Genomic DNA, 25,953 nt, shown 5'->3' with positions numbered 1-25,953 from the left:
CCAGTCATTGAGGATGTTCAGGGGGGGTGGGGGTCCTGCAGGGGGTTGGGTGGGTTGGTCTTTGGGTCGGTTGTCGAAGCTGTTGTGGATGTCTGCAATTTTGTTGTGGAAGAATGAGGCTAGGGAGTCGCAGAGGGTTTGAGAGGGGGTGATGTCGTTGGAGTTGGCTGAAGGGTTGGTGAATTCCTTTACGATGTTGAATAATTCCTTGCTGTTGTGGGCGTTGTTATCTAGTCAGTCCTTGAAGGCGGCTTTCTTGGCATTCCTGATCAGTTGGTGGTGTATGCGGGTGGCGTTTTTGAAGGCGTCCTTGGTGTTGGTGGATGGGTCTTTTTTCCAGGCCTTCTCAAGGGAGCGACAGAGTTTCTTGGATTTCTTAAGATCATCGTTGAACCATGAGGCCTTCTTGCTGCCTAGTTTGATTTGTCGTTTTTTCAGTGGTGCTAGGATGTCGGCGCTGTTGGATAACCATTGGGTGAGGTTGGTGGCTGCTTGGTCTGGGTTTGAGGAGTGGGCTGGGGGGTTTTGAAGGAGCGATGAGGAGATCTGGTCGATGGTGATTTTGTTCCAGTTTCTTCGCAGAGTGGGTTGGGGGTGGTTGTTGGATGTGGGCTTGTTGTAGGTAAAGTGAACGCAGCTGTGGTCAGTCCAAAGGAGAGCTGTGGTGTGGCTGAAGGAGACATGCTTGCTGGAGGTGAACATAGGGTAGAGTGTGTGACCTGCGATGTGGGTGGGGGTAGTGACAAGTTGTTTGAGTCCGAGGTTGGCGAGGTTGTCCAAAAGGGTGGTGGTGTTGCGGTCGTTATTCTTTTCAAGGTGAAAGTTGAGGTCTCCCAAAAGGATGTAATCCTCGGAGGGGAGCGCGTGTGGAGTGATGAAGTCCGTGATGTCTTCACTAAATTGTGCGCGGGGTCCTGGTGGCCTGTAAAGGAGGGTGCCTCTGAGTGTGGTCTTGGGGTCGGTGTGGATCTGGAAGTGAAGGTGTTCAGAGTTGGCGAGATTGACGTCTGAGCTGGTTGAGATGCGGATGGATTTCTTATGGACGATAGCGATGCCTCCTCCTGTGTGGCCGGTACGGTCCTTGCGAATGATCTTATAGCCTTCCGGGATGGCAATGGTGATGTCTGGGGCTGATGTGGTGTTCATCCATGTTTCTGTTAGGAAGGCGACGTCCGGAGAGATGGTGTCTAGTAGGTTCCAGAGGTCAATGGCGTGTCTGTGGACCGAGCGGGTGTTGAGCAGGATGTATTGTAGGTGGTTGGGGTCGGATATCTGTTGTGTGTTCGTGGATGAGGAGTTGTTCTTGGTGCCGTCGAACTTACAGGAGTTGCAGGAAAAGGGTCCATGGGTGTGTCCAGGGGCGGCTTGGGCGCAGTTGGGGGAACGGCCGGGGTTAAGGGCTAGGAGGTGGTGGCATCGTAAGTAATGCGGGAGGGGAGAACATTACGAGGACCAGGGGCTATGGCGCTGGGCGCGGTCCAGGCGTGGACGGGCGTAGACGGGCTTACCTTTGGCGCACCTTCGGCGCGGCCGTAGCGCGTGGACGCTGCGCGTGGGTACATCTGTCCATAAATGGATAGTGGGGGGGGCGGAGCGTGGGAGGGTCAGCTTGGGAGGCGGGAGCAGGGAGGAGACACGGGGGCAGGTAAATACAAACAACAACAGCAAAATGGCGGTGGGGTAGCGCGAATCAAGCTGTACACGCGATCAAGTTGCCACTGATCATGAGCACTGGGCAAATCTATAAAATAAATTATTGCGCAGGTAAAACGATGTTAGGCAAATGCTAAATACAATGATTCACTTAAAGTAATGCAAATGCAAAATACGATTATTAATGTAAAGTACAACGATACCAAGCGCTATATAGGAGCGCTATGCAGGGGTGATAGCAGGCGCTGTGCAGCAGCACAATCTCTGTAAGGTAGGGCTCGAGGAGGAGCGAGTGGGAGCGACCTCTGAGAACGAGAGTCAGACGGTCACAGGGCAGAGGGGGACGGGGCCTGCAGGTCGATACTAGTGCGTGGGAGGGTCAGCTTGGGAGGCGGGAGCGGGGAGGAGACACGGGGGCAGGTAAATACAAACAACAACAGCAAAATGGCGGTGGGGTAGCGCGAATCAAGCTGTACACGCGATCAAGTTGCCACTGATCATGAGCACTGAGCAAATCTATAAAATAAATTATTGCGCAGGTAAAACGATGTTAGGCAAATGCTAAATACAATGATTCACTTAAAGTAATGCAAATGCAAAATACGATTATTAATGTAAAGTACAACGATACCAAGCGCTATATAGGAGCGCTATGCAGGGGTGATAGCAGGCGCTGTGCAGCAGCACAATCTCTGTAAGGTAGGGCTCGAGGAGGAGCGAGTGGGAGCGACCTCTGAGAACGAGAGTCAGACGGTCACAGGGCAGAGGGGGATGGGGCCTGCAGGAGCGCATCTTAGAGACAATGCACATCCTGGGAGGAGGTGCCAGGGCCTCATCCCCCAGGATGAGCAGGGTCCACAAAGGGGAAGCTTCAAAGGCTTTCCGCCTTTGTGAGCTTCTCCAGGCCTTTGCGGCTTTACAGCTTCCAGCAACAGGCCCCCACCGGTTCTGCCTTCCACAAGAATGACTGTCTCCTGTGAGCACTGGATTTGCTTACCCACAGACACTGGCTCCTGCCAAATCCGCAAGTCTGCACAACTCTACACCAGTTGCCTACAACCCAAAGTTCGAGTGGCCCAACACAACGAGGAGACACCGTTGGTTGGGCCACCCAAGGCCGTGATACATCGGGAGCAGGGGTGTCTTTAGGCGTCTGGTTTTCTTACTAGCTCCGGTCAGGGGGATCCTTCAGACAGGTTGCAGGCTTCGCTTGGAGATTCCCGGCAGGTCAGAGGTCATCAGATCTCAGGTCCGGATCGCCGGGGAGACCTCCTCGTGATCTGAGCTGACTGGCACGAAAAAAACAGACGCCAGCGCGCTGGGGTGGCGCATATATTGGTACCGCGCACGTCACTTCCAGTGTGGACGGGGCAACGCAGAGTCGATCTACACAACCTACCGCCACACAGAGGTATTGCCCACGATAATTTTCTGTATCCAGGCAGACACCTGGGGATAATTCTAAGGTAAGTAATCTGGGGAAGGAAGTCTATCTGATATTTTACAGTGCAAAGAGGAGCAGAAGAGGCTGTGTGTAGAGACGTTCCCTATTCTTTCTAAGTTCATTAGTCAAATACAAGATATTCATAAAATAAGAACAGAGCATAGAAAAGACAAAGCTGTAAAATATTGGTGGTAGGACCTGAAATACTACATTGGCAAATGTTCAAATGGAGGGTTTAAAATGAAAAATGCCATTTCCTGGTGATGGCCACCTTCAGAGAGCAGCGTCTGGGGTAGCAAACAGTACATCAGTGAAAAGGACCGTCAGCAGGCCACATACACGCCTGGCTGATCTCCCTAAAAGATCCCAGGCCATAGAAAGCAAACCACAAGAGCAGGATGAAGTCAGCACACCCACCAGCAGTAATGCCAACACCGGCTGGGTGCCTCGATCCATCCCTTACACCGTGATCAGCCTCCTGGCACAAGAGCTCAGTAGACATGGCAGACACATTCAGATGTACCCTCAGCCCACGAGCACTGCTGACCCCTCCAAGGAGGCTGCTTAAAAACTGTGGTCCACGCTAGGATCGCGGTTGCGCAAGACTGCGGTCAGTTTGTCAGAAGTGATGGGGGAGCGGCAGGGGGCAAAACATGCTAAATATCACACTAGGAGTCTTACCAAAACGCAATGCATAGCATCCGTTGAGAGTGGGAGTTGAGGACAGGTTCTCAGTGAGGCAATTGTCCTAAAATGCATTAAATACCTCAAACCGCTGGAGAACAAGAACCAGGGATGCAGCCAAACAAATAGAAAGTAGCCAAGTTTGACTACCTCCTAAGGTTTGTTTCTGAATTACCCTAGATGTTCGGCTGTAAGACCAATGCTTCTGAAGGATGCGCTCCTACAGTACACTCCTGCTCCTTGATCTCATACTTAAATGCTCTTTTTGATCCTTGCATTCTTCTTTTGACAGTGTTTCCTGCCTCCTCCTTCCCCCATTTCTGCTCTTTTCTCTCTTGTTCTGGGTCAAAATCTGATGATGAATAATAAGCCCCGGCCCGAACCAATGACTGCAACCATCGGCTCAAATTAGCCAAGGCGCTAGAAATGTGACTTCATTACAGCATAGTCCTTTATCCAACTTGGAATTATGATCGGCTTAGTAGGGAAGCAGGGATCTGTGACGGTGCGCATGCCAAGCAGAAAACCTAGCGCCATTCTGGCAAGATACAATTCTGCTCGGCTTCGAGCAGCCAATGATTACAGCTGAGAATGAAAAGCGCTCTGCCATCAAGGGTATCTTTAAATGGAGATATCCTGCCAGCATGGAGGCACGCCGTGCATGCTAACAAGATCATCCAGTGGACAATCCACTCATCACTGCATAAAAGCAATTTGTGTATACATAACAGGGCTGATTCTACACATGAACTACAGCACTAAAGAACGGAGGCAGAAATTAGGGCCTCAACTTACTGTCTACCGCAAAGTTCAGTCAGAAACAAATCTGTGACTGCTTAGCCTGTGACCGCTCAGTCCTGGGGTGACCTCCGGGCCACAATTTACTGTCTACCTCAAAGATTGGTCTGAGCAAGTCTGTGACCACTCAGTCCTAGGGTGACCTCTAGGCCACAGCTTACTGTACCTCAAAAATTAGTCAACATGATGGTTATGACCACTCAGTCCAGGGATGACCACCGGACCACAGCTTACTGTCTACCTCAAAGATCAATCAGAAGCAAGCCAGTGACCGCTCAGTCCTAGGGTGACCTCCGGGCCACAATTTACTGTCTACCTCAAAGATTGGTCTGAGCAAGTCTGTGACCACTCAGTCCTAGGGTGACCTCTAGGCCACAGCTTACTGTACCTCAAAAATTAGTCAACATGATGGTTATGACCACTCAGTCCAGGGATGACCACCGGACCACAGCTTACTGTCTACCTCAAAGATCAATCAGAAGCAAGCCAGTGACCGCTCAGTCCTAGGGTGACCTCAAGGCCAGAGTTTACGGTCTACCTCAAAGATCAGTCAACAGGATGGTTATGACCGCTCAGTCCTGGGGTGACCTCTGGACCACAGCTTACTGTTAAACTCATGAAGATCAGCCAACAAGATGCTTATGACCATTCACTACTGGGACAAAACTTACTGTCTACCATGAAGGCTCTGACCTTTGTCCTCTGGGAACCGCTGGACCACAGCTTACAGTCTGCCTCAAAGATCAGTTAGTTGGTGGGAAGGCTATGACCACTCTATCCCGGGTCAACCTCTTGCCCACAATTTACTGTGTACCACAAAGATCAGTCAGTGGGGAGGCTATGACTACTCAGTCCCGGGTCGAGGTCTCTGCCACAGCTTAATGTCTGCCTCACAAAGATCAGTTGGCGGGAAGCCTATAACCGCTCTGTCCTGGATTGACATTTGCAAATCTAAATGGAGCAAAGGATTGACCCGTAACCTTTGCTACTCCTTGTACTGGGACAGCTAGAAACAGGCGACTAGGGCCAGGTAATATGGCATCTAAGAGGTTGGCGTCTACTGTGTATTGCGGCTTGTTGCCTTGGAAACCTACACTTGACCAGTAACTTTTAATTTTTTTAAAGAGTTTAATGCTATACAAAGTATGTCTCCTGAGTGATGAACCCCTTAATAGAGCCAACAATATATAGCCTATATTTATGTCAATTAATCAAACCAAGGCCACTTATGTGTAAAGTCTCTGCTTTTTTTGCAGTTAGTTATGTACTAATAAATAAATAAATAAAAAAATCAAAATAACCTTTCAGAGGTTAATAACAGATTTTCATTAACGGATCCAACGCCATGAGCAGGATTTCACGCTAGACGATAATCGAGCTAAAGAAAGCCCACAGGACAGCACTGACACGGAGTATCACTTCAGGTCTTTATTCACCGTGCAGGGACTAGTCATTCATTGCTTGTGGATGGTCAAACCACAGAGCTATTGTCACTCCACTCAGGGAGCGATTATCTGATTTTCAATTATAAAGAAGAATAAATGATCTGGTATCTAAGCCATGACTAAAGAAAGCTGCTGCTGGGTACTCAGAAGAGGTAGATGTGATTGGATCAATAGCCACCGGAGATGTCCTTTTTCTGCCTACATCTATCTGCAGTCCCAGCCCCAAGCAAGATCAATATTAAAGACCAACCATTACCAACGGAGGGACATGAAACCACCACCCATGACAATCAGCACAATATGTGAACGCTCGGTCCCTAAGCTAGCTCACTGGTAGTGGTGTACCTGTTAAGACCATAAAAAACAAGCGGGCTATAGTAATGAGCCTTAAAGAGGAAATATTCTCATTAGCTACTGGGATGCAGTTACAGATGACATGCTTGATGGACCTGGCTTATCTGTCATCATTGTGTCAGGCGGCAGATGGAATTCCTGTCAGATTGCTATAACCTGCAATTATATGTCTGCATACATTTCACTGAGCCAAATACCAAGCCTGGAATGTTATTACTTGTATTCATCATTTTTTAGCTATGCCTTTGTGCCACACTTCAGGTATAAAGAGCGGGTGCTGTGTCTCTGACATCACCAAGACAAGCCAGTGTTCAGGAATACCAAAAAATACCACTGGCATCAGTGTTCTACACCAGACTACTGAGGGAGAAAAAACAATTAAAAATGGAGCAGCAGCAAGGAAAGAAAATGAACCAATTGGTGCTTCCATGCTGAAAGGCATTTCAAAGTTCTTACCTACAGAGTTTAGAGCAGCGATTTGTATGTTCTATGCGGCATGTCACTTCCGCCTCGGAGCAGCCCTGCGCAGGTGCTCATACATTCTCCATGGAAACATTATTTTTGGCTTGTATTTAGGCTCATGCTGCCTATAAAAGCCTTTCATTTACGCAGTGAATCCCAGCAGAGCTGGCAGACACCTGAGTGGAAAAGCCTGAAAAGCTTCAGTGGTGCCAAGATAATACTAGGATTTAACCTGAGCGTACTTCACAACCAAAGCCTTAATTCAACTTCTCCAACCACTAATCCTTGCCCCTGCTGATGCTCACAATCATTTCGAGCCTTAAACTACAGTCTTCCTAGAAAAGCCTTTTTCTCTACAGTCTATGTGCTTTTTCCACTATCCCATTTACAGAAATCTGCATTTCAAAAACCAAGTACTGCAGCAAGTCCAAGCAACAACAATGCATCTGTGGTACCCTTCATTCGATGCAGCAATGTCAGACCTAGTCCAGAGCTAACCTCTATTTCTATGAGAGCCCAGGCAGTTGAAGATGAGTCCCAGTGATTTTGGTTCTATTAAACTATGCTGATGACAGTAACAACATCCAAGAACTAGCAGGCAGGTCTATGTCGTGTCCCTCAGCACTTCAGAGGATATACATCCCCTTGCCATGCATGTTCACATCTCAATATAAAGAGGTCTTCAAACCCTCTGAATAAGCATTATTACAATTAAGGACCGGGAAAGATTCCATGCTCACTTTGCTGGCTACGCTCCCCAAACACTAGCTAACCATGCTAAAGGTACAACACTTATCTTTAAGGGTGGGTGAATGGTTTCATTCTGCTTGCAGACTTCGCAAAATTTGGCAACTGGTGTAAGTTGGAGTTCTGGCCGAATTTTGACCATCACTGTGTGGCAGAATTCTTTCCCGTAAGCATTTACATTTGTGAGAGAGATTTAGCGTCCCCTGGTGCCATTTTCTAACACAGGCGGTTGAGGGCACTTGTGTTAAGAGGGCTGCACTGCTTCTTGAGCAGGTTTGCTGCCTCATGTAGATTTTCGACTCTAGCTGCAGCAAAATCAACTTGATTGGGTGCTCGCTCCAGCGCAACCGCATGGTGCAGTTCGCACAGATTTTTCAGCGCTGCTCGCACTACTGGTGCTAAATTGCAGGGTGAGCAGCATATTTCCACCCGTTAGCAGAACATCATAGAAATTAAAGTAACTAAGTGAAATTCCGTGCAGCGATACTCCGCAAGTTCCGCTCACGCCTAACTTACCTTACACTGGAGTGTGTTGGCTACCCGATGTATCACAAGCGTTCAGAGAGCAGATCTGGTGTTATCCCAATCCGAAATTCGATCCCCATTAACAAGCAGTTTAGGTGCACAGTAAATGGTCCTTCTTTTGAGACATGCACCTTAACACAAACGGATACTTCCAACAAGAAGGAATGTAATCCGGCTGAATATCTAATGGCACAGGTTTTAAGAACGTGGACAGTTGGCAAAGACTTTTAAAATCTCACTGTCAGCCAGAGAGACATGGACTCTGCTTGAACATACATCGTCAACCGGAGAGACATGGATTGTGCTTCAACTACTGTGAATCTATTACCCTGCTGATGAATTCTGACTCTTCTATTAGGAAGCCTTCATTGGAATTTCAAGCGAATCATAGTGATCAAACATACCGTAGGCCATCAGCTCTCCATACTCCATAGACTTATTTTACTTCATTTTCAGTAATTAGCTATGAAAGGTGCACTTTTCTCACAAAGAGTCTGCATCTAGAAGCGGCCCGCGCTTAGGAAGGTTGATTTTGCCATTCCGACAAGAAACTAGATCACCTTTATAAAGTAATAAAACAAAGAGGCTCCTGGTAGAGACTGTTCTTTGAATTTTAGATAAGATGTCTTATAAAGGTTGTTTTACAGCTTGAATCAGTCACAGTGACAGTTCCAAGACTGCTTATCATTTCCAAGACAAATATCCTCCCTTGCCAGGATCAAGCCGGGCAGGCTCATTTACAATTTAAGACCGTTCCACTTTATGAGATACGAGGCAGTGTGACTTGCAGGATAGTATGTTGAAAGAGGGCGACCGGCGTGAAAGAGTGGGGGCACACGCTATCACAGGGGTGCTCCTGTGGTCCGAAAGAGTGGGGGCACACACTCTCACAGGGGTGCTCCTGTGGTTCGAAAGAGTCGGGGAACACACTCACAGGGGTGTTCCTGTGGAATGAAAGAGTGGGGGCTCACACTCACAGGGGTGCTCCTGTGGAATGAAAGAGTGGGGGCACACACTCTCACGGGGGTGCTTCTGTGGCCCGAAAGAGTGGGGGCACACATCGTAGGGATGTTTATGTGGCCTAAAAGAGTGGGTCACACACTATCACAGGGGTGCTCCTGTGGCCTGAAAGAGTGGGGGCTCACACTATCATAGGGGTGCTGTTACGGAAGATACGACCCAGCCTCCATAACACTACAACACATTCATCCCAAAACTCTGCCAACACATGACAATATGAAGGATTTGATTGTGCCTTGCAAGCTTTGTGAGATAAACCTATGCCCTTGGTGTCAAAAGAAGTGTGTGTGGTTGGGGGGATGGGGTAAAAGCATGTGTAATTGGTCTGGAGTGGCATTCTAAGCTTAAACAGTCACATCTACCATAGACTGCAGTGATGCTGGAGCAAGTACTCAAACTTAAAAAATCACTTGAAACTCCATAAGTCTCAGAGAAACAGTGCAAGGCCGATAATCTGCACAAGCCATTCCTGCCCACCCACTAACCTACCAATCTTCCTTCTCACTACCACACACTGGTCAGGAACACGAAGGATCCATGAGTCTGCACTAGTTATGCAAGTCCAAGGCGCTGTCAGTTACATGCCAATAGTGCAGAACGCTTTCAGTTCAGTATGTTTGTTTATCTTATAAGGACGTTTTATTAACTTTTTAAATTCCATGGCAAATGCTGTGGAACAGATTTCTAAAAATCAAACGGACAAGAAAAGAACAGACACCCCATGCTCAGAATGTTCACCGGGATGGGACATTTGCTTTTACTCTTCAGGGGACTGGATCATTCAAGGCTTGACTGCAGACATTCATCACAGATGCAGTGCAAAGACTTCTGGGAGCTTAGATCCTCCCTGGTTGATTGTGTGCAAATAAACTTCTTTGCTACCCTCACCACGTTTAATGGTTTAAGTGTCAAACGGTTGGGTAAACTGTCAGGCTAAGAATAAACTGGACTAAGGTCTAAGAGGGTGGGCAATACACAGACTGGCTCACAAAACGTCCAGCTAAATCAGTATTGAAAGCCATCAAATCCGTCAGTTACAGTTGGTTAGGATTCAGGGGCTTTTTTAAAAATCTATAACATGAGTATTTGTAAAGCGCACGCTCAGCCCCGCCAGGGTTTCTTGGCGCTGAATAACAGATGTTTATTGTTACCAAACTCAATGGCACTCATTTTATCGACCTCAGAAGAGTGGACCTGCCGGGATTTGAACCTGTGACCATGCGATGGAGCACAACCCCCTGTAGTGGATGCATTAGTCCACTAAGCCACCAGATCCGGATTCCTATCTAATTATTTATTTTTAGGATGTATACAGCGCTAGCTAGACTTGCAGGTATCAGAGCACTTTGCATAAAATGAAAAACAAAATTGGTTTACTTAAAATGCGAGACACAAGTTCAAGTACAAGCATAAATAGAGACAAAAAGAATTGTTAAGGAATTAGGGAGGTTAAAGTATGCAGACAATTAGAACAGAATGAGTTAAAGGAGTAAATGACATATTAGACGGATGAAACAATCAGACAACCGACCGTCACAAAGGGTCTAGTCGAAGGGACAGTGAGCTACTGGAACACAGTTCATATGTCATGCGTGTTGAAGTATTCATTCAGGAGAAGGTCCCTTTTGAAGGCGAAGGAGGGGCTGCATCGGAGGTCTCAGGGGAGTGAGTTCCTATCCCTAGTGCCTTTCCAGAAAAAGAGCGAGTCGAGGTAGGGTTCCTTTTCAGTTTGTGTGGTATGAGAAGAAGTGAGTTAGAACTTCTCAGCATTCTCCTTCTTCCTGCTTTCGTACGTTTGTTGTCTGGAAAGTTGGGGGTTTGTGTGTCAAGGGTGTGAGGGATCCCAAAGGTGCGCAAACAGTTGAACCATTAGTGAAATGCAGAGAGTCTGTTGTGCGACACGCACCTGCACTAGATTTAGATTCTCCAGCTTCAGAAGTCTAACACTATTTATCGGGCATTCTTGGCAGACGCACCTATAAGATGATAGCCAGCCCGCACCGCTTAGCTCACTTCCTACTCTGTGAAGTAATAGTTGCTGACCGGTTAGCCTGCCACATCTTAATGGCCACCTGACATTGAATGTCAATCCATGCAGCTCCTTTTCAAACACTGCTACCTTTTTTACCATTAAATTGTAAAATTATATTATGGACTCCCTTGGTTTGGTCGAGTGCTCGGATTCTCTGTGGGGACCTCTTATGAAGACGAAACCTAAACTATCAGAAAGTCCCAGGAAATATTAACTGTGAAATAATTTAGAGCTCAACTGCCATCGCCACCAGCCTCCTTCGATCAGTAGTAACAAGTGGTCTCATTCTCTTTAAGTGAAGGGTTTACAGGGAGTCCAAAACTACTTTGAGTAGAGCCAATACAAGCAGGGAGAATGTTAGAAGGAATACTTAGGTTGGAACATTTCTAGCGGGCACTCTAAATAGAAGTCACAGAGTATGAGACTGTAGAAATAGGAGCAAAAGACCTAATTCTTCGCAAAGGGAAAACAGCCAAAGGTGCATCGGGTGGGAGATGGCAATTCTGCTGACAGTCTCGCTTGTGTCTCACAAAGCCTGAAGTTTGCCACCTGGCACCATGCACGCAGACATGCACACAAGCTAGAGAGAGCTCCAGCGCAGTATCCCAAACATCAGTACTTCAAGCACACTCTATATACTGTAAAAGCAACAAATGGAAACGGGCATCACAAAGCCATGAAGTCTTTCTATGACACCAAGTGACTTTGCCAATGACTGTTTTTTCCCTTCAGATGGACAGTATGTATGTAGCATGATGACCAGGCCAAAGAAAGATCATTTCAACATGGCCACCACACAGGAGCAGTTATGCGGAGTGGCTGTCTCAGTAAGTTTTCTTCTTCAGCTTTGAGAAAAAAAATCTAAATTGCATGCTTCCCTCACTATACTCGCTCGAGCAAAGCCCATCTTTGAATGACTACTTAAAGGATAAGAAAAAAACATCCAAAACGACCGGCGTGCAATGGCTTAACACCAATGAACTGGCAGGGGACACTCAAGAGTGCAAAGGAGAAGGTACGGGAGAGCGGGGGAAAGGAGCAAGGGGCTCATTTTTAATAAACAGAGCTGGGAGGGGCAAAATGGTGCATTAAAAAGTCCCTCGTGTACTGCAATGCATGGTCCTGACATAAGTGGAAGGATAAAATGCATCCAAACAAAACACAGTGAGAACAAAATTCACCTGAGGTGAAACATCAGGAAACCCATTGAATCACGAGCAGAGAATCAAGAATAATGAGGCAGCAGCAGACACAAAGCCCACAGTCACACCATAATTATGAGTTAGTAAAGACAAAGATGGATTTTGAAGAGCACCAGAGATAGTAAAGCAGACAAAAATGGATTGTCAAAAGCACAAGATAGTACAGCAGACAGAGACTGATTGTGAAAAGCACCACAGAAAGTAAAGAAGACCAACATGGAGTGTGAAACACCCCACGGACAGTAAAGCAGACAGACGGATTGTGAAAAGCACCACGGATAGTAAAGCAGACAGACTGATTGTGAAAAGCACCACCCATAGTAAAGCAGATCCAGATGGATTGTGAAAAGCACCACCCATAGTAAAGCAGATCCAGATGGATTGTGAAAAGCCCCACGGATAGTGAAGCAGATCCAGATGTATTGTGAAAAGCACCACGGATAGTAAAGTAGATCCAGACGGATTGTGAAAAGCACCACGGATAATAAAGCAGATCCGGATGGATTGTGAAAAGCACCATGGAGAGTAAAGCAGTCAGACGGATTGTGAAAGGCACCATGCATAGTAAAGCAGATCCAGACGGATTGGGAAAAGCACCACGGATAGTAAAGCAGATCCAGATGGATTTTGAAAAGCACCACAGATAGTAAAGCAGATCCAGATGGATTGTGAAAAGGACCATGGATAGTAAAGCAAAAGCAGATCCAGATGGATTGTGAAAAGCACCACGGATAAAGCAAAAGCAGATCCAGATGGATTGTGAAAAGGACCATGGATAGTAAAGCAAAAGCAGATCCAGATGGATTGTGAAAAGCACCACGGATAGTAAAGCAGATCCGGATGGATCGTGAAAAGCACTGCAGATAGTAAAGCAGATCCGGATGGATCGTGAAAAGCAATGCGGATAGTAAAGCAGATCCGGATGGATCGTGAAAAGCACTGTGGATAGTAAAGCAGATCCGGATGGAAAAATGAAAAAGCACTGCGGATAGTAAAGCAGATCCGGATGGATTGTGACAAGCACCATGCATAGTAAAGCAGATCCAGGTGGATTGTGAAAAGCACCACGCATAGTAAAGCAGATCCAGATGGATTGTGAAAAGGACCATGGATAGTAAAGCAAAAGCAGATCCAGATGGATTGTGAAAAGCACCACGGATAAAGCAAAAGCAGATCCAGATGGATTGTGAAAAGGACCATGGATAGTAAAGCAAAAGCAGATCCAGATGGATTGTGAAAAGCACCACGAATAGCAAAGCAGATCCAGATGGATTGTGAAAAGGACCATGGATAGTAAAGCAAAAGCAGATCCAGATGGATTGTGAAAAGCACCACGGATAGTAAAGCAGATCCGGATGGATTGTGAAAAGCACTGCGGATAGTAAAGCAGATCCGGATGGATCGTGAAAAGCAATGCGGATAGTAAAGCAGATCCGGATGGATTGTGAAAAGCACTGTGGATAGTACAGCAGATCCGGATGGAAAAATGAAAAGCACTGCGGATAGTAAAGCAGATCCGGATGTATTGTGAAAAGCACCATGCATAGTAAAGCAGATCCAGGTGGATTGTGAAAAGCACCACGCATAGTAAAGCAGATCCAGGTGGATTGTGAAAAGCACCACGAATAGCAAAGCAGATCCAGATGGATTGTGAAAAGCACCACGGATAGTAAAGCAGATCCAGATGGATTGTGAAAAGGACCATGGATAGTAAAGCAAAAGCAGATCCAGATGGATTGTGAAAAGCACCACGGATAGTAAAGCAGATCCGGATAGATCGTGAAAAGCACTGCGGATAGTAAAGCAGATCCGGATGGATCGTGAAAAGCACTGCGGATAGTAAAGCAGATCCGGATGGATCCTGAAAAGCACTGCGGATAGTAAAGCAGATCCGGATGTATTGTGAAAAGCACCATGCATAGTAAAGCAGATCCAGGTAGATTGTGAAAAGCACCACAGCTAGTAAAATAGATCCAGATGGATTGTGAAAAGCACCACAAATAGTAAAGCAAATCCAGATGGATCCTGAAAAGCCCCACGGATCGTAAAGCAGACAGACGGATTGTGAAAGGCATCATGCATGGTAAAGCAGATCCAGGTGGATCGTGAAAAGCCCCACAGATATTAAAGAAAGACCAAGATGGAGTGTGGAAAGCTCCACGGATAGTAAAACAGACAAAGGTAGATTGTGAAAAGCACCAGTTAGTACAGCAGACCAAGATAGATTGTGAAAAGCCTCCTTCGGTCAGAAGTAATAACAAGCGGTATCATTCTCTCTAAAGTGCCGGATAATAAAGGCAAAGACAGATTGTGAAAACCACCATGGAGTGTAAAGCAGACCAAGATGGAGTATGTAAATCACAATGGATAGTAAAGAAAAACTAGATGGATTGTGAAAAGCACCAGGGATAGAAAAGCAGACAAAGACGGACTGTGAAAAGCACCAGATAGTACAACAGACCAAGATGGAGTGTGAAAAGCACCAAGGCACAATTTGACACAGACGTGGAGCAAACAATGTACTTATGCATATGTTGTAAACTGGGAGCACATGGAGGTAGGGAGCCCATGCGCTAAAGGGTGGGCGTGACAGGCACTATTCTTAGTCAGAGATGAAAACTGGTTAATTTAACAACACTAGCACTAATGTTCTACCCAGCAGCTGAAATGTATCGTATTATTACTGCCGCACACAGAAGAGTAGGGCAGCAGGCCAAGCAAATATTTAGTACAATGAATTTACCAAATGCTAGCTAAGTCACCCACTCAACTCTGGGGCTACAGTCATGAACAACGCAAATCCCTGCTACACTCCTCAAACAGGACAGGACTTTGCATACAGGTAAAGAATGGAGTGCTGTAATTAGAATTATCCACATTACAGACATCCCAGGATATGAACTGATTCTAATTATGTGCTTATTATACAAATCATTATACAAAGGCTTCTGAAAATGCCTTTTTTCTGGTATAACGTATCTTACACTATAGCTGATCAACCCTGGTGTGGATAAGCTACAAAATGAGATGAGGCCTAGGCCTGTTTTTTCACTTTGTGCTTACTACTATAGTTTTTTACTATTTACCGAGGCTCCCATTCCGACGACGGGGAATGATACAAAGCATGGGAATCTATGAAAGTTCCAATACTGGGGCAAATTGGCAAGTTGCATTGCACTTCCGTGTATTGTGTTCTGGTCACATTCTAAGCAGAAAGGTTCTGTCTTACAGGCTCCTGGTTTAAGGAGGCTAGAGCTGATATTATTAGCATCTTCTACGTAAAGCACCACTGCGACAAACTGGGAAGTTGTGAAATCACCCCAACTAATCCACTCATGTGACTTCACTTTTGTTGGACTTCGGAAGCTTGGTTGAAATGACAAGTAAAAAAAACCTAAGAAATGTAGTGTTGGTGCAGTGCTTAAGAGCTAAATAAGAAACATATGCCTTTAATGCCCACAACCATCTGTAAAATTCTGTCATAAAAACCTTCAACAGTCTCAAGTCCTAAATCAAGCTGTGGTTCGCATCAGGTCCAGCAGGCTGAGTTCCTTGGTTCTTTTCTGGCCATGGATGTTCCAAATTTGATGTAAACAGATAAATAGTGTTCCTCTCTACCAATTCTTCTGAAATCTCCAGGAAACTTCTTCAGTGAACCCGTCCACCTCTTGAAAACAGATTAGGGCTGTCACTAAAAAGTAACTCAGTCAACCTTACCCCCTAGGGCAAGAGATTACAGCAATTCAGATTGTCAGCAGTGCTGGTAAATTGAGCAAACAGCACACAGGACAGCAGCTTCCTATGGCTACAGAGTACTTTCTCCAAGCTACAGCTTCCAAAAGCACAAACAGTCAGCCCCAACTCCCCCCACACTTCAAGCAATTGTTTGAGGTAAATTTACAGCTCTTAGTACCTGTTTATACCAAAGAAGAGGCAACTTCCAGTGCTTGCCAAGACAAGTGCCAGACAAACTATTTTTTTCAAGCTTTGGCAAAGCCAAAAGGTCTCGCTTTTGAGACCTATGTGCTTTGTCAATGGTTTTTAGCCATCTCAGAAGCTGTGCAACATAGTTAAATAAGCACAAAAAAAACATCACTCAGCTGGATGAGGAGTTTGGTAACAGCACCCACCAGGGATTGCCAAATAAAAGAATGAAATGTGCAAAACTTGTTTTGAAGCACAGGTCAGGGAAGGAACATGGGGGCTCAGGTGGGGTAACAGAGGGCACAGAGGAGGCGGCATAATAGATGACAGAGGCAGGCACAGGTGGTGGGAAGCATGAGGGCAAGGGGAATGAAAGCTACCTGGAGGACGGGGTTGAGGGTGTGACGCAATTGCCCTAGCAGAGAAAGGCGATCCGGTGGAGGGAATCAACATGAAGGCTAGGCAGGAGAAGCAGTGGCCAAGAGACCAATGTGGTGTGGGAGGGGGAGAAGCACAGATTCAAGACATGAGAGGGCGCACAATAAGGAGAGGTGGGGGAAGGCACAGTGGATAGCGAGCAACAAGAAATGCAGGGGGAGAGAAGTACATGAGGAAGACTGCTGGAAAAAGCGTTACTGTTGTGGAGCGCTTTACCAAATAGAAAAAAGTAGGAATTGAAAAGCAAGCTGTAATAGCATAAAAGCTAGCCTATCAAAAGAGATGGTAAAGAGGCTATGCTCCATGGGTGGGAAAAACAAAGATTGACAAGGTTGGGGCACAAATAAGAGGTAGGCAAATGAGAGTGACAGGAAAGCCAACCAATGGAAAGCAACCTGTATGTTCTTGGTAAGCCAACAATATGTCTTTCGCAAACTAAACAGCTCTGCTGTCTGGTAGCCTCAACCTAAAAATGTCCATTCAGGAATCTGAAGAAAAATATTTCTATGCCACTGAATGAATAATAACTATGCAATGATCAAAGAATTGCCACAGTTGGCACTCACCCTTGCCCAAAAAAAACAATTTACACAGCTTGGGATATTTGATTTCAGGCAGGCTAAATCTGACAGAGGATGAGAGTGTAAAACCAGTATGGTGGAGTACTTCCTAAAATGAAAATGCTTCATCCTAAAGGTTACCCTTCCACCAGCAACAAAGATTCCCTCACTCCAAGAAATACAAAGACACATTATGTGTCTGTTGAAGGGACTAGCCAGCCTTCCTCTTGCTGCTTGAAGACAAGTCGAATCAGGGACAGTTCGTCATTAAAAAGAGTTCACTGTGTAAAACTGTGAAGGTACAATAAAGGTTTTCAAAAAAAAAAAAAAAAGAGTTCACTGACAGCAAGCAGTGTTAAACAGGTTTGTTAGTGAAGACAATACCTTTATTACACTTCACATTGTTTATTTTTCCAACAAAGGAAACTTTTCTAATGGCACAACATGAAGAATTCCCCCAGGGTCATTAGAGTAAGATAATTTGCATTCTTGTCAGTTCACTAAAATAGGTATTGGATTTAAATCATTCATTACTGGAAAGAATATAAAAGTAACAGCTCAATCTCTCAACCAACCATCAAAAATAAAACAGTCTGCCGCCTGGTAATTTCAGAGGAATGTGTAATCACGCTGTATTTCTCATCAAAATTGTCACCTCAAGACAGATAGCAAATTAGAATAATTTAAAAGAAATCCGACTAACTATTAAAATTACTTCGCAGCCTACAGTGGCTGTGGAAATAATGCATTTATTTACATAGTCTTATAAATGACAATATTTATAACAATGCATGATTCATGCATGTTTCCAAGTGTCTTACAATATGTTCATATTTATACACCTTTGACGGCTAAGCAAGATACCTGCCTTGGTGATACTAAAGCATTTCTGCAACAGATGAAAAGGGAAGCCTATTTAACAGAGAACACGGAGTGGCTGAGCCTGCTCGGCAGATATCCAAGAGTGGAAATCTAATATGAAGGAGCATCACCAAGAGAGATGACAGTATCGTTGGTATTTTAGAGCAGCAATAGTTTACCAAACAATGAATGGTAGGGTTATTGAGCTGCATTACAGGGGCTACTGCACTCCGATTGGCCTGATACTCCCTTCTTTCTGACTGAAAGAGGCAAGTGCCAGAAGAGCAGTCCAAAGTTACTGCAATAGGTACTCATTTTTAGAGAACACGTAACACTAATGCCCAGGGACTACTTCACTTTTCAATAGTAGAATTGTAGGTTTTAATAACAAATAAGTAAAACAGCACACTTACAAATACCAGAAGGTCCCATCTGGACCACAGACCCACCCTCACACACTTGTACAACTATGCAGTTTATGCAATGAGAACTATTGGAAATGTTATCCTATGAGGGAAAATATGATCAAATCTGTTCTTCTTGCATGGATGGTGGTTGCCAGGATACTAGTACCCAAGTATTGCTTTGTTTCCAGTTGTTTACTGGATGACAAGTCACCAATGCCTGGGTGACTAAGCACAGTAAAATTAACTGGGGTTCTTAGTTGACATTGACTCAGTGCTGGGATAGCAGATGAATAGTGGAGCAGAACACTTTAAAGGGCCTGTAGCTTAAGCTTCAATGTTCGTGGCTGACATGTTATAGTTGCAGAAGCACCCACAGGAGCCACTAGGATACTCAGTGGCAAGGGTTCTGGGCTATGGCAAGGGGTCACTGCACCTTTGACCAGCAAGATCTCTAGAACTGTAGGAATCAGAAGAAGCTCCCCCAGTACGAGAGACTAACTTTCCCGATTTCAGGCCAGAGGACCTTTGGTGAGACAGGAGGTGGATGTAGGCACTTTATAGACACAAAGGGGCAAGGGATGCTCACCCTTTTTAATGTACAAAACTAGCTAACTGAACTGAGATGAGGAGACCATGTGTCTCAAGTGCAGTCTCAGTCGCTCAATCCCCACGCTGATCTTTCCAGTCAGCCAGTACTCGGATGACCAGACATTTTATAGGCTCTGATCAATGATTTTAACATTACTAGGCGATGAAGTGGTTAAAGCGAAGGTACACCTAATAATGCACATCTATTACTAGACGCAATGGCTTTGCATGTATTTTGCTGGAGAGCTGTTGTGTGGGAATGACCAGCTGAAACAGTGTTTTATTTTTCATGCCTCAAATTACAGCCCCCAAATTACATGCCTCAAATTACAGCCACCCAATTACAAGCCTCAAATTACAGCCCCCAAATTACAAGCCTCAAATTACAGCCCCCAAATTTAAGCAGCAGTAATGGCTGCTGTTAATGGTATTATTAATAACCAGTACTATTTCATGTACTGGGTAAACTCTTAATTGGAAACCAAGTTGTTGCTCTTTCAGAACAAAGCCACGGTTTTGGTAAAAGTAGAAAAGGAAAAAGCTTTCAGGGGCAGAAACATGCCACATTAAGGACTGCAAACGTTTGTACAGGTGTAGTTACATCTTCAGACGCTTCCTCAGAAACAGCTGCTGCACCTTTAAATGGCTCGCACCATGGGAGCTATTGCAACTTTAGTGGTTTCCATCAAGGCAGCCGACATACCGTCCAGTGTTTTGACCCAGAACTGCTGCTATGCTTTTCGATTGCTTGCACCAGGATAACCACCATGCTTTCTGATGGCTCACACTTGGGCGGCTTCTGGATGGCTCATACCACAGCGGCAAGAACATGTAAACTCGGTTCTGTGCTTTAAAACATAAAAGACTGGGTATCTTGTGAAATGTAGAGAATGCTCAGACATACTAGGAAGGACTCCAGTATGTTGGCCTTTAACTGGGTTTTGGACTAGTGGGTTACAGAAGGAAATGTAACCATCTGTCCATCGAATGTAGTGCTGTAGATTCACATGCTGTGCATACTACTGCCATATAGTGTTATGCCCGATGTGTGCAAGTTGTTTTTCTTCTTAGAAGTCTTTCGAGTCACGAGGTACTGTGACTCCGCCTCCTGGCAATAATAGACATGGTCATCGACTCCACTGTTAAGATTGTTTTCCCACACGGCGGTTGAGAATGGAATGCGAAGTGAAACGATATATAAATACATGTCCATGAATAAAAGGAAATGGAGCAATAGAGGAAATAAGCCAGTGCAATGGCTACATGCGTGCAGGGAGGATGGTCGGCGCATGTGAATCTACAGCACTACATGCTGCTTTCTATTCGAGGCATGTGTGGCTGCAGATACACATGCTGTGCATCGACTATAAAGCAGCTCTCCCAAAAAGCAGTAGCTGGCCTTGGGGGTGTTGCAGTAGACTGAAACAGTGTAAAAAGAACTGCCTCATGAACAACAGCTTATTGGACTAGAACATACACATATACTGTTTTATGAAAGTGGGTTGTGTGGACAGGGTAGCTGCTTTGCATACATCAGCTATGGGGATGTTACCCGGAAAGGCCATAGAGGCTGCTCCCTTCTGAGTAGATTGTGCTGTAGGAGGAGTGAGTAGAGTCCTCTTGGCTTTAGCATAACATGTTTGTATGCATTTAACTATCCATCTGGCAATGCCTGACTTAGGTAGAAGCCTTCCCTTTATGGGGTTCAGAGAAAGCAACAAAAAGTTGCTGTCTCTTTCTCAATGTTTTTGTTTCAACAACGCAGTACAAGAGGGCTCATTTTACATCCAAAGTACAGAGAGCCCGCTCCGCAACTGAATCATGTTTTAGGAAGAAGAAAAAGGAAGGTCAATGGACTGATTAAGGTGGAATGAAACACTTCCCTAGGGAGAAATTTGGGTTTGGTGCAGTGGGCAACCCTATCCTGGTGTGGGATATTGGCAGCGATGTTTGGGCATTTGGCCTTTTCTGCTGTCGCAAGCAGGTTTATCTGTGGGAACCACCATCTGTAAAAGTAACAGAGGAGGACATGCGGGTGGAATTATCACTTGTGGGCTCATTGTTGCATCCTGTTGAGGTCAGTAAAATCGTTGTCCATCCCTGGAAGGCACTCCACTAACAAAAGAATTTTGTGAAGGAGAGCCCAACAGCAAATGGTCTTGGATAGCCGAGACAGCTGTCGAGCGCATGTCCTCCTCCTTGTTTCTGAAGGTGATACATGGCTGTCAGAATGTCCATCTGGACAAGAGCAACCTTGCCATTAGGTGAGGTTGGAAAGCTAAGTGAATGGCTAGAATTTCCAGGTAGCGGATGTGGAGGCCCAGTCACATCCTGTAAGTGTGCGTCCCACCCCATAAGAGAAGAGTCCGTAGTAATACTCTGCGGAACTGGGCCAAGGAAAGGCCACCTCTGCAACAGGTTGTTGGTGTTCCACCACTGCAGAGAGGGATGAGTGCAGCGACTGATAAACACTAGATCGTCCCAATGACCCTTCGCCTGAGACCACAGTTGTGCTCAACATTCTAGCAATGGAAGCATGTGAAGCTTGGCATGAGGTACTTTAGCAATGCAGGATGTCATCATGCCCTGGAGGCGCCTGACTGACTAACTGCGAGTCATTGATTTGGTTGAAACAAAGGAAGCAGAGCCGGAAAGGACTGGATTGACCAGAATTTGGATACGCCAGGTCTACCTCAGAGTTGAGAATAGCCCCTAGGTAAGGCTGGATCTATAGGGGTTGGAGAGGGGATTTTGTGGCATTGATGGTAAATCCTAAGCAATGAAGCATGTCTATTGTGATCTATGTGAGTTCACAGCACTGCATTCAAGTGCCAATTTTGATAAGTCAATTGTCCAGAGATGGGGAAACGTGGATGCAGTCTGCGCACAGCCACCACTTCAACGCACTTGGTGAACACCCAAGGAGCAGTAATGACCTCAAAAGGGAGCACTTTGAACTAGTAATGCCTTCTGCTGACCACAAATCTGAGATACTGGCAAGGAGCTGGATGTTATGGTGTGTGGATATAGGCATCATTTAGGTCAAGCTCAGCCATGAAGTCGCCTTGCTGGAGAAGTAGAATGATATCCTGAAGGGTTGCCATGTAAAATTGCTCTGTAAGAGTGTTTTGTTTTGGAGCCTGATGTCCGAAATAGGCACGAGGGACCAGTCTTTTTTTCTCTTAATAAGTATAGTAAGTACACTCCCCTCCCATGCTGAAGGCAGGGGATGGGTTCTATAGACTCTTTGAGAAGGAGGGCTTTGACCTCCTTTGTGAGCAGTGTTTGAGATTCCAGTAAGAGTCTGCAAGGTGGAATGGTGGAAGGGGAGGAAGTGAGCTCCAGACAATAACCATGTTGGATAATGTCCAACACCCAATGGTCTAAGGTGACTGTTTGCCATGTGGAAAGGAAGCCTTGCTGGTGACCCCGACAGTTGTGTGGTCAGGGGAAGAAGCAAGTCAGGGTTTGGTGGTGGTTGTATCTACCTTGGGGAGCAACCCTTCCCTCGGACTCTTTTATTGTTGACCCTAAAGGACCTCTAAAATAACCCCTGGAAGAGGACTGCTGGCCATTGGTGAACTGGTAAAACTGGGGAGGTTCCAGGTGAGGTGGTCTTTGAGCCGCCAGGTTAAGGGGTGCAGGCAAAATGAGCTACAAGAAGCAGGTGTTTGCTTTGGCGGTCCGTGTATCCTTTTTGATTTTTTTAAAGCTTAATTCACTTGTGGTCCAAAGAGGTGCTCACCATTAAATGGCCTGTTAAGCCGTTTCTGCAGAACAACCGTCTTAAAGCCAGAGGCAAGGAGCCATGTATGCCTGTGTAGCAGAATGCTAAAATGTATCAATCTGGCAGCAGTGTCAGCTGGGTCTAGGGCACAGTAAATAGAAGAGCTGGAAATTAGCTTGCCCTGAGAAACTATCTCATGACCCTGTTTTATATGGTCTTCAGGGAGGTATTGGAGGGGCTCCTCCATTTCGTCCCAGTTGGCACGATCGTATTTAGCAAGAAGGTCAACAGAATTGGCAATGCGCTAATAATTGGCTGATTGCGCGGCCACCCAATTCCCTGCCATGTCTATGTGTTTGCTTTCCTTATCAGGTGGCGTGGCATCCCAGTGGCCTGTTACCTGGCTCGCTTACTAGCAGTGACGATAAATGAGCTGACCTCAAATGTAAATGGGGTCAGAAGGGGAGACTTTATAATTCTTATCCAACCTAGGTGTTAGAAGCGTAGCCCTGACCGGGTCTTTAAAAATGACAGGGGTGCAATGCAACATGCCCTTGAGCATGGGGAAGTACCGAGTGGAGGAGAGGGTTTTGAAGAGGAAGTCCTCCTCTAAAGATTGTGACGTTTCACCCTATGAAAGGAGGCGGCCCTACCAATGAGTTCCTGAAAGGATGTGGAATCTTCCGGAGAGGAGAGGCGGGGCAGGTAGGGTGGCTGGTGGGTCTACATCGTAGGAGTCCCATATGTCATCACCCCCGATGCCCACCCGTGTCAGTGTGTGGAGACCCCTGAGGTTTGATGTCAAGGGAGTCCCCACAGAGAAGCAGGCGGGGAGGGCACAGGCTGAGTAAAAGGGCAAGGTGATGGTAGAGAACGAGTAAGGGGCTGGTAGTATCCTCCGCTTTCTTCTGGTGTTTTGACAGAATCAGAATGTCTATGGCCTACTAGAAGGACAAATGGCGTTTCAATGGTGGAGCAGCAAGGCTCTAAGGGCGAGCAAGGATGCAGCTGATGTGGAGGTGGATAAGCAAGTATTTCTGCCTTGAGTCAAGCTGCTATTGCATCTTATGAAGAATCAGCTCGATTTCCTCGGTGCCGGAGTTGCTGGCCGAAACCCAAGTCTTTGACTCCAATATATACCTTTGGTATCTGCACTGAGGTTCCGGTCGGTGCAAAAGCGGATGATGTTGGTGCCTAGCGTTGGCACGGTGCCAGTGCCGAAGCAGGGCCAAGCTAGACCGGGACTTCTAAAGCAGTTGGTAGGTGCTGACCATGGCTCAAAGGCAGTGGCATTCCAAAAACCTGTTCCTGAGTTGCTGAATGCCCTTTGGCTGAATGCTGCCCATTTGAACGTGGTATAGAGGGGAAGGTCCTTGATACACGGGTTTGAATGAGAACTTACTCCAGGAAAGAAGGCCTCTTCAGCTGCAGTCGTTGGTTGTGGGTGATGTTCCTCATTGATGTCCTTGGGACAGAAAAGGTCTGAGGTGTTTTGTCCGCCCCTACGCGACGTCTCAAGTTGATTATTGCAGCAGGTCCAAAAAGCCTTTTTGGACTGGAAAGAGTGCCAGATTTCACAGGCAGCCTAGTTGTGTTCTGGCAACAAGTCCAAATCGCACACTTGATGAGAGATCGGTCCGAGAATATTTCGCGTGGCAGCAAGGAAAATATTGAAAAAGTATCCGTTCCATTGCCATCAATGCATGGTGAAGAGACACCAGGGATAACTGATGCGTTCCTAAAAATTACCATCATGGCATACAGAAACTGTGCTGGATGGCCCCTCTTTCCTGTAAGCTTTGGGCAAGCTCAGGTACTGCCAACAGAGCTGGTGTTAGCAGAGGAGCTAGCAGAAGGGCAGACATGGAAGCCAACAGAGGTCTTGCGCAAGGACTGGTGGAGACACTGTTGGTGGATATCCTTCAGTTAGATGGCTGTCAAGCAACTCGGGCTCAGAGGAGGACTCAGCTGGAGGCGTTAGTCATGGTGTCCTGCATCTAAAGCCCAGAAGACTTTTTGGTGAGCTTTTCTGTCTTCCCCTTTTCATCTTATGCTTCCCTCCTCTTCGCTGTGGAAGACTTGTAGGACAGGAAGGAACATAACTTTGAGGCCAGCCTCGAACGACATCGAGCTAGGTGCTTGTTGCAAATCGGCCACGAACAACTTCACTTCTCCCTCCTTCATGTCCTTTGCATGCAATATGCTGCATTTATTGCACAACCTCGAGCTATGCTTACAGGCACCACGGGCATAACCTCGTAGGAGTTGGATATAGAAATGTGTCCATGACGGGTGCGCCAAGGCTTGAATCTTGCTTTTTCTTGGGGGTGTAGACATCCCTAGAACTGTACAATTGGAGTTTAGATAAAATCACTGCAGCAGCATCATAAAATGTCTGAGCAGCTCCGGATCTACATTAAAGGGCACTGAAAAAAGGGACTAATGCTGTGGTGGCACAATATGGCTCCACTGACGTCACACCTGTGTCGCATCCCCCATCGAGATGAAGCCAGCTCTACTTAACCGGCGAGCAAGAGCTGTGACTTCAAGCTGCCAGATCTGGTGACTGGGGATAAACAAAAGGTGAGGAATCTCTAGACAGACGTATCCAACAGAAAGTAAATTACACCCTACACATTTGCATATATAAACACCATGTACGCTGTATGTCTTCAGATGTATTTTTGAATACTATAGCAGGGAGGAGTAAACACCAACACTCCGATTTTTTATATGATCATATTTAGACATTCAACTATGCACCTATCTCTGACGTATAAAAAAATCTTACATTCCAATAATTACTTTTAATTGCCAACCTCCTTATGCTTTTTACCACTTTCTAAATCATTAATCTTAACTGTTTCGCTTAACACACTATTTCTCCTTATGTCCTTAACATTTTTGCTATATATCGTCTTACTAGGAATGGTTATTTGTTAGTTAGATATTTAAATACTGAACAGTCTTAAACATTTTTTTTTTAATTGGCTTTTAGGCATTATCACAGGCTCTTATAATGAAAGGAAAGAAAACAAGTTACTTACCTGTAACTTTGGTTCCCCAGTATTGGTAACTTTCA

The 25,953-nt window shown here is 45.8% G+C and overlaps 1 protein-coding gene across 2 annotated transcripts in view; it reads right to left on the bottom strand.

Moving 5' to 3' along the window:
* The window catches only part of LOC147665098 (splicing factor, suppressor of white-apricot homolog), a 530,497-nt gene that overhangs the window by 205,240 nt on the left and 299,304 nt on the right, over positions 1 to 25,953 (bottom strand). The window lies entirely within an intron of this gene.

Source organism: Lissotriton vulgaris, unplaced genomic scaffold (genome assembly GCF_964263255.1).
Source record: "Lissotriton vulgaris unplaced genomic scaffold, aLisVul1.2 SCAFFOLD_1287, whole genome shotgun sequence".
NCBI lineage: Eukaryota > Metazoa > Chordata > Amphibia > Caudata > Salamandridae > Lissotriton > Lissotriton vulgaris.
This window is presented reverse-complemented; position numbering and strand designations above follow the sequence as displayed.